General features: G+C 43.1%; 14 non-coding genes across 14 annotated transcripts in view; 5 read left to right on the top strand and 9 right to left on the bottom strand.

Moving 5' to 3' along the window:
* Positions 1-54: 54 nt before the first annotated feature.
* On the bottom strand, positions 55-127 carry TRNAR-UCG (transfer RNA arginine (anticodon UCG)). Its single transcript has one exon. It is a non-coding gene; the product is annotated as a tRNA-Arg (tRNA).
* A 788-nt stretch (positions 128-915) lies between these two features.
* On the top strand, positions 916-1,025 carry TRNAL-CAA (transfer RNA leucine (anticodon CAA)). The gene is made up of 2 exons: positions 916-953; positions 980-1,025. It is a non-coding gene; the product is annotated as a tRNA-Leu (tRNA).
* Positions 1,026-1,687: 662 nt separating this feature from the next.
* On the bottom strand, positions 1,688-1,760 carry TRNAR-UCG (transfer RNA arginine (anticodon UCG)). The gene has a single exon. It is a non-coding gene; the product is annotated as a tRNA-Arg (tRNA).
* Positions 1,761-2,001: 241 nt separating this feature from the next.
* Positions 2,002-2,111, top strand: TRNAL-CAA (transfer RNA leucine (anticodon CAA)). Its single transcript has 2 exons — positions 2,002-2,039; positions 2,066-2,111. It is a non-coding gene; the product is annotated as a tRNA-Leu (tRNA).
* Positions 2,112-2,227: 116 nt separating this feature from the next.
* Positions 2,228-2,300, bottom strand: TRNAR-UCG (transfer RNA arginine (anticodon UCG)). Its single transcript has one exon. It is a non-coding gene; the product is annotated as a tRNA-Arg (tRNA).
* Positions 2,301-3,317: 1,017 nt separating this feature from the next.
* Positions 3,318-3,390, bottom strand: TRNAR-UCG (transfer RNA arginine (anticodon UCG)). The gene has a single exon. It is a non-coding gene; the product is annotated as a tRNA-Arg (tRNA).
* Positions 3,391-3,633: 243 nt separating this feature from the next.
* TRNAL-CAA (transfer RNA leucine (anticodon CAA)) lies at positions 3,634-3,743 on the top strand. Its single transcript has 2 exons — positions 3,634-3,671; positions 3,698-3,743. It is a non-coding gene; the product is annotated as a tRNA-Leu (tRNA).
* A 120-nt stretch (positions 3,744-3,863) lies between these two features.
* On the bottom strand, positions 3,864-3,936 carry TRNAR-UCG (transfer RNA arginine (anticodon UCG)). The gene has a single exon. It is a non-coding gene; the product is annotated as a tRNA-Arg (tRNA).
* A 472-nt stretch (positions 3,937-4,408) lies between these two features.
* On the bottom strand, positions 4,409-4,481 carry TRNAR-UCG (transfer RNA arginine (anticodon UCG)). The gene has a single exon. It is a non-coding gene; the product is annotated as a tRNA-Arg (tRNA).
* Positions 4,482-5,498: 1,017 nt separating this feature from the next.
* On the bottom strand, positions 5,499-5,571 carry TRNAR-UCG (transfer RNA arginine (anticodon UCG)). The gene has a single exon. It is a non-coding gene; the product is annotated as a tRNA-Arg (tRNA).
* A 782-nt stretch (positions 5,572-6,353) lies between these two features.
* Positions 6,354-6,463, top strand: TRNAL-CAA (transfer RNA leucine (anticodon CAA)). The gene is made up of 2 exons: positions 6,354-6,391; positions 6,418-6,463. It is a non-coding gene; the product is annotated as a tRNA-Leu (tRNA).
* A 120-nt stretch (positions 6,464-6,583) lies between these two features.
* On the bottom strand, positions 6,584-6,656 carry TRNAR-UCG (transfer RNA arginine (anticodon UCG)). Its single transcript has one exon. It is a non-coding gene; the product is annotated as a tRNA-Arg (tRNA).
* A 472-nt stretch (positions 6,657-7,128) lies between these two features.
* On the bottom strand, positions 7,129-7,201 carry TRNAR-UCG (transfer RNA arginine (anticodon UCG)). Its single transcript has one exon. It is a non-coding gene; the product is annotated as a tRNA-Arg (tRNA).
* Positions 7,202-7,443: 242 nt separating this feature from the next.
* Positions 7,444-7,500, top strand: part of TRNAL-CAA (transfer RNA leucine (anticodon CAA)) — a 110-nt gene continuing 53 nt past the window's right edge. Inside the window, exon 1 of the tRNA in view lies at positions 7,444-7,481. This is a non-coding gene — a tRNA (tRNA-Leu). The remainder of the gene's footprint in view (positions 7,482-7,500) is intronic.

The raw sequence follows: 7,500 nt of genomic DNA, 5'->3' as shown, positions 1-7,500 counted from the left end.
GAGAGCACATTCTTACGAACGTTAAAAGAGGAAATGAAACACGTCAACCAAATGCGACCACGAAGGGACTCGAACCCTCAATCTTCTGATTCGAAGTCAGACACCTTATCCATTAGGCCACGCGGTCTTGTTTGGTTGGCCTGCGTTAAGGATTTCGAACCACTTTAAAGCGATCCAAGATGAACTACAATGTGTAAAAGATGATTTCCACTTATCACTGATCTCCCACTTCTGAAAAAAAAAGAGATTGCTGTTTCTCTCTCTAATCAACAAACATTGATATTCTTCATCCTCCGACTATAACAAAGGGATATTTAACATTTATAGTGTTCCCAAGGGGGAAGAGGAAAAGGAAAGGAAGCTGTGTTTGTCAGGATGACCGAGTGGTCTAAGGCGCCAGACTCAAGAGTAGTTTCTTCCCCATACTTGGGTGTTCTGGTCTCCAGATGGAGGGCGTGGGTTCAAATCCCACTTCTGACAATGTGTTTTTGGCCTAAGACACGGTCACGTGCCTCTAACTGATATTTTACTTTTAGGAGTCATGAGAGCACATTCTTACGAACGTTAAAAGGAGATGAACACGTCAACCAAGTGCCACTGCGACCACGAAGGGACTCGAACCCTCAATCTTCTGATCCAAAGTCAGACGCCTTATCCATTAGGCCACAAGGTCCTGACTGGTTGGCCCGTGTTAAGGATTCCGAACTACTTTAAAACTATCCAAGATTAATTACAATGTGTAAAAGATTATTTCCACTTATCACTGATCTCCCACTTCTGAAAAAAAAAGAGATTGCTGTTTCTCTCTCTAATCAACAAACATTGATATTCTTCATCCTCCGACTATAACAAAGGGATATTTAACATTTATAGTGTTCCCAAGGGGGAAGAGGAAAAGGTAAGGAAGCTGTGTTTGTCAGGATGGCCGAGTGGTCTAAGGCGCCAGACTCAAGAGTAGTTTCTTCCCCATACTTGGGTGTTCTGGTCTCCAGATGGAGGCGTGGGTTCAAATCCCACTTCTGACAATGTGTTTTTAGCCTAAGACACGGTGACGTGCCTCTAACTGATATTTTACTTTTAGGAGTCATGAGAGCACATTCTTACGAACGTTAAAAGGAGATGAACACGTCAACCAAGTGCCACTGCGACCACGAAGGGACTCGAACCCTCAATCTTCACCGAAGTCAGACGCCTTATCCATTAGGCCACACGGTCCTGACTGGTTGGCCAGTGTTAAGGATTCCGAACTACTTTAAAACTATCCAAGATTAATTACAATGTGTAAAAGATGATTTCCACTTATCACTGATCTCCCACTTCTGAAAAAAAAAAAGATTGCTGTTTCTCTCTCTAATCAACAAACATTGATATTCTTCATTCTCCGACAATAACAAAGGGATATTTAACATTTTTAGCGTTGCCAAGGGGGAAGAGGAAAAGGTATGGTAGCTGTGTTTGTCATGATGGCCGAGTGGTCTAAGGTGCCAGACTCAAGAGTAGTTTCTTCCCCATACTTGGGTGTACTTGTCTCCAGATGGAGGCGTGGGTTCAAATCCCACTTCTGACAATGCGTTTTTGGCCTAAGACACGGTCACGTGCCTCTAACTGATATTCTACTTTTAGGAGTCATGAGAGCACATTCTTACGAACGTTAAAAGGAGATGAACATGTCAACCAAGTGCCACTGCGACCACGAAGGGACTCAAACCCTCAATCTTCTGATCCGAAGTCAGACGCCTTATCCATTAGGCCACGCAGTCTTGTTTGGTTGGCCTGCGTTAAGGATTTCAAACCACTTTAAAGCGATCCAAGATGAACTACAATGTGTAAAAGATGATTTCCACTTATCACTGATCTCCCACTTCTGAAAAAAAAAAAATTGCTGTTTCTCTCTCTAATCAACAAACATTGATATTCTTCATTCTCCGACAATAACAAAGGGATATTTAACATTTTTAGTGTTCCCAAGGGGGAAGAGGAAATGGTACGGTAGCTGTGTTTGTCAGGATGGCCGAGTGGTCTAAGGCGCCAGACTCAAGAGTAGTTTCTTCCCCATACTTGGGTGTTCTGGTCTCCAGATGGAGGCGTGGGTTCAAATCCCACTTCTGACAATGCGTTTTTGGCCTAAGACACGGTCACGTGCCTCTAACTGATATTCTACTTTTAGGAGTCATGAGAGCACATTCTTACGAACGTTAAAAGAGGAAATGAACACGTCAACCAAATGCGACCACGAAGGGACTCGAACCCTCAATCTTCTGATTCGAAGTCAGACACCTTATCCATTAGGCCACGCGGTCTTGTTTGGTTGGCCTGCGTTAAGGATTTCGAACCACTGTAAAGCGATCCAAGATGAACTACAATGTGTAAAAGATGATTTCCACTTATCACTGATCTCCCACTTCTGAAAAAAAAAGAGATTGCTGTTTCTCTCTCTAATCAACAAACATTGATATTCTTCATCCTCCGACTATAACAAAGGGATATTTAACATTTATAGTGTTCCCAAGGGGGAAGAGGAAAAGGAAAGGAAGCTGTGTTTGTCAGGATGACCGAGTGGTCTAAGGCGCCAGACTCAAGAGTAGTTTCTTCCCCATACTTGGGTGTTCTGGTCTCCAGATGGAGGCGTGGGTTCAAATCCCACTTCTGACAATGTGTTTTTGGCCTAAGACACGGTCACGTGCCTCTAACTGATATTTTACTTTTAGGAGTCATGAGAGCACATTCTTACGAACGTTAAAAGGAGATGAACACGTCAACCAAGTGCCACTGCGACCACGAAGGGACTCGAACCCTCAATCTTCTGATCCAAAGTCAGACGCCTTATCCATTAGGCCACAAGGTCCTGACTGGTTGGCCCGTGTTAAGGATTCCGAACTACTTTAAAACTATCCAAGATTAATTACAATGTGTAAAAGATGATTTCCACTTATCACTGATCTCCCACTTCTGAAAAAAAAAAAGATTGCTGTTTCTCTCTCTAATCAACAAACATTGATATTCCTCATTCTCCGACAATAACAAAGGGATATTTAAAATTTTTAGTGTTCCCAAGAGGGAAGAGGAAAAGATACGGTAGCTGTGTTAGTCAGGATGGCCGAGTGGTCTAAGGCGCGAGACTCAAGAGTAGTTTCTTCCCCATACTTGGGTGTTCTGGTCTCCAGATGGAGGCGTGGGTTCAAATCCCACTTCTGACAATGCGTTTTTGGCCTAAGACACGGTCACGTGCCTCTAACTGATATTTTACTTTTAGGAGTCATGAGAGCACATTCTTACGAACTTTAAAAGGAGATGAACACGTCAACCAAGTGTCACTGCGACCACGAAGGGACTCGAACCCTCAATCTCCTGATCCGAAGTCAGACGCCTTATCCATTAGGCCACGCGGTCTTGTTTGGTTGGCCTGCGTTAAGGCTTTCGAACCACTTTAAAGCGATCCAAGATGAACTACAATGTGTAAAAGATGATTTCCACTTATCACTGATCTCCCACTTCTGAAAAAAAAAAGAGATTGCTGTTTCTCTCTCTAATCAACAAACATTGATATTCTTCATCCTCCGACTATAACAAAGGGATATTTAACATTTATAGTGTTCCCAAGGGGGAAGAGGAAAAGGTAAGGAAGCTGTGTTTGTCAGGATGGCCGAGTGGTCTAAGGCGCCAGACTCAAGAGTAGTTTCTTCCCCATACTTGGGTGTTCTGGTCTCCAGATGGAGGCGTGGGTTCAAATCCCACTTCTGACAATGTGTTTTTAGCCTAAGACACGGTGACGTGCCTCTAACTGATATTTTACTTTTAGGAGTCATGAGAGCACATTCTTACGAACGTTAAAAGGAGATGAACACGTCAACCAAGTGCCACTGCGACCACGAAGGGACTCGAACCCTCAATCTTCTGATCCGAAGTCAGACGCCTTATCCATTAGGCCACACGGTCCTGACTGGTTGGCCAGTGTTAAGGATTCCGAACTACTTTAAAACTATCCAAGATTAATTACAATGTGTAAAAGATGATTTCCACTTATCACTGATCTCCCACTTCTGAAAAAAAAAAAGATTGCTGTTTCTCTCTCTAATCAACAAACATTGATATTCTTCATTCTCCGACAATAACAAAGGGATATTTAACATTTTTAGCGTTGCCAAGGGGGAAGAGGAAAAGGTATGGTAGCTGTGTTTGTCATGATGGCCGAGTGGTCTAAGGCGCCAGACTCAAGAGTAGTTTCTTCCCCATACTTGGGTGTACTTGTCTCCAGATGGAGGCGTGGGTTCAAATCCCACTTCTGACAATGCGTTTTTGGCCTAAGACACGGTTACGTGCCTCTAACTGATATTCTACTTTTAGGAGTCATGAGAGCACATTCTTACGAACGTTAAAAGGAGATGAACATGTCAACCAAGTGCCACTGCGACCACGAAGGGACTCAAACCCTCAATCTTCTGATCCGAAGTCAGACGCCTTATCCATTAGGCCACGCAGTCTTGTTTGGTTGGCCTGCGTTAAGGATTTCGAACCACTTTAAAGCGATCCAAGATGAACTACAATGTGTAAAAGATGATTTCCACTTATCACTGATCTCCCACTTCTGAAAAAAAAAAAAATTGCTGTTTCTCTCTCTAATCAACAAACATTGATATTCTTCATTCTCCGACAATAACAAAGGGATATTTAACATTTTTAGTGTTCCCAAGGGGGAAGAGGAAAAGGAAAGGAAGCTGTGTTTGTCAGGATGACCGAGTGGTCTAAGGCGCCAGACTCAAGAGTAGTTTCTTCCCCATACTTGGGTGTTCTGGTCTCCAGATGGAGGCGTGGGTTCAAATCCCATTTCTGACAATGTGTTTTTGGCCTAAGACACGGTCACGTGCCTCTAACTGATATTTTACTTTTAGGAGTCATGAGAGCACATTCTTACGAACGTTAAAAGGAGATGAACACGTCAACCAAGTGCCACTGCGACCACGAAGGGACTCGAACCCTCAATCTTCTGATCCAAAGTCAGACGCCTTATCCATTAGGCCACAAGGTCCTGACTGGTTGGCCCGTGTTAAGGATTCCGAACTACTTTAAAACTATCCAAGATTAATTACAATGTGTAAAAGATGATTTCCACTTATCACTGATCTCCCACTTCTGAAAAAAAAAAAGATTGCTGTTTCTCTCTCTAATCAACAAACATTGATATTCCTCATTCTCCGACAATAACAAAGGGATATTTAAAATTTTTAGTGTTCCCAAGAGGGAAGAGGAAAAGATACGGTAGCTGTGTTAGTCAGGATGGCCGAGTGGTCTAAGGCGCGAGACTCAAGAGTAGTTTCTTCCCCATACTTGGGTGTTCTGGTCTCCAGATGGAGGCGTGGGTTCAAATCCCACTTCTGACAATGCGTTTTTGGCCTAAGACACGGTCACGTGCCTCTAACTGATATTTTACTTTTAGGAGTCATGAGAGCACATTCTTACGAACTTTAAAAGGAGATGAACACGTCAACCAAGTGTCACTGCGACCACGAAGGGACTCGAACCCTCAATCTCCTGATCCGAAGTCAGACGCCTTATCCATTAGGCCACACGGTCCAGACTGGTTGGCCCGTGTTAAGGATTCCGAACTACTTTAAAACTATCCAAGATTAATTACAATGTGTAAAAGATGATTTCCACTTATCACTGATCTCCCACTTCTGAAAAAAAAAAAGATTGCTGTTTCTCTCTCTAATCAACAAACATTGATATTCCTCATTCTCCGACAATAACAAAGGGATATTTAAAATTTTTAGTGTTCCCAAGGGGGAAGAGGAAAAGATACGGTAGCTGTGTTAGTCAGGATGGCCGAGTGGTCTAAGGTGCCAAACTCAAGAGTAGTTTCTTCCCCATACTTGGGTGTTCTGGTCTCCAGATGGAGGCGTGGGTTCAAATCCCACTTCTGACAATGCGTTTTTGGCCTAAGACACGGTCACGTGCCTCTAACTGATATTCTACTTTTAGGAGTCATGAGAGCACATTCTTACGAACGTTAAAAGAGGAAATGAACAAGTCAACCAAATGCTACCACAAGGGACTCGAACCCTCAATCTTCTGATTCAAAGTCAGACGCCTTATCCATTAGGCCACGCGGTCTTCTTTGGTTGGCCTGCGTTAAGGCTTTCGAACCACTTTAAAGCGATCCAAGATGAACTACAATGTGTAAAAGATGATTTCCACTTATCACTGATCTCCCACTTCTGAAAAAAAAAGAGATTGCTGTTTCTCTCTCTAATCAACAAACATTGATATTCTTCATCCTCCGACTATAACAAAGGGATATTTAACATTTATAGTGTTCCCAAGTGGAAAGAGGAAAAGGTAAGGAAGCTGTGTTTGTCAGGATGGCCGAGTGGTCTAAGGCGCCAGACTCAAGAGTAGTTTCTTCCCCATACTTGGGTGTTCTGGTCTCCAGATGGAGGCGTGGGTTCAAATCCCACTTCTGACAATGTGTTTTTAGCCTAAGACACGGTGACGTGCCTCTAACTGATATTTTACTTTTAGGAGTCATGAGAGCACATTCTTACGAACGTTAAAAGGAGATGAACACGTCAACCAAGTGCCACTGCGACCACGAAGGGACTCGAACCCTCAATCTTCTGATCCGAAGTCAGACGCCTTATCCATTAGGCCACACGGTCCTGACTGGTTGGCCAGTGTTAAGGATTCCGAACTACTTTAAAACTATCCAAGATTAATTACAATGTGTAAAAGATGATTTCCACTTATCACTGATCTCCCACTTCTGAAAAAAAAAAAGATTGCTGTTTCTCTCTCTAATCAACAAACATTGATATTCTTCATTCTCCGACAATAACAAAGGGATATTTAACATTTTTAGCGTTGCCAAGGGGGAAGAGGAAAAGGTATGGTAGCTGTGTTTGTCATGATGGCCGAGTGGTCTAAGGTGCCAGACTCAAGAGTAGTTTCTTCCCCATACTTGGGTGTACTTGTCTCCAGATGGAGGCGTGGGTTCAAATCCCACTTCTGACAATGCGTTTTTGGCCTAAGACACGGTCACGTGCCTCTAACTGATATTCTACTTTTAGGAGTCATGAGAGCACATTCTTACGAACGTTAAAAGGAGATGAACATGTCAACCAAGTGCCACTGCGACCACGAAGGGACTCAAACCCTCAATCTTCTGATCCGAAGTCAGACGCCTTATCCATTAGGCCACGCAGTCTTGTTTGGTTGGCCTGCGTTAAGGATTTCAAACCACTTTAAAGCGATCCAAGATGAACTACAATGTGTAAAAGATGATTTCCACTTATCACTGATCTCCCACTTCTGAAAAAAAAAAAAATTGCTGTTTCTCTCTCTAATCAACAAACATTGATATTCTTCATTCTCCGACAATAACAAAGGGATATTTAACATTTTTAGTGTTCCCAAGGGGGAAGAGGAAATGGTACGGTAGCTGTGTTTGTCAGGATGGCCGAGTGGTCTAAGGCGCCAGACTCAAGAGTAGTTTCTTCCCCATAC

Source organism: Hyla sarda, chromosome 9 (genome assembly GCF_029499605.1).
Source record: "Hyla sarda isolate aHylSar1 chromosome 9, aHylSar1.hap1, whole genome shotgun sequence".
NCBI lineage: Eukaryota > Metazoa > Chordata > Amphibia > Anura > Hylidae > Hyla > Hyla sarda.
This window is presented reverse-complemented; position numbering and strand designations above follow the sequence as displayed.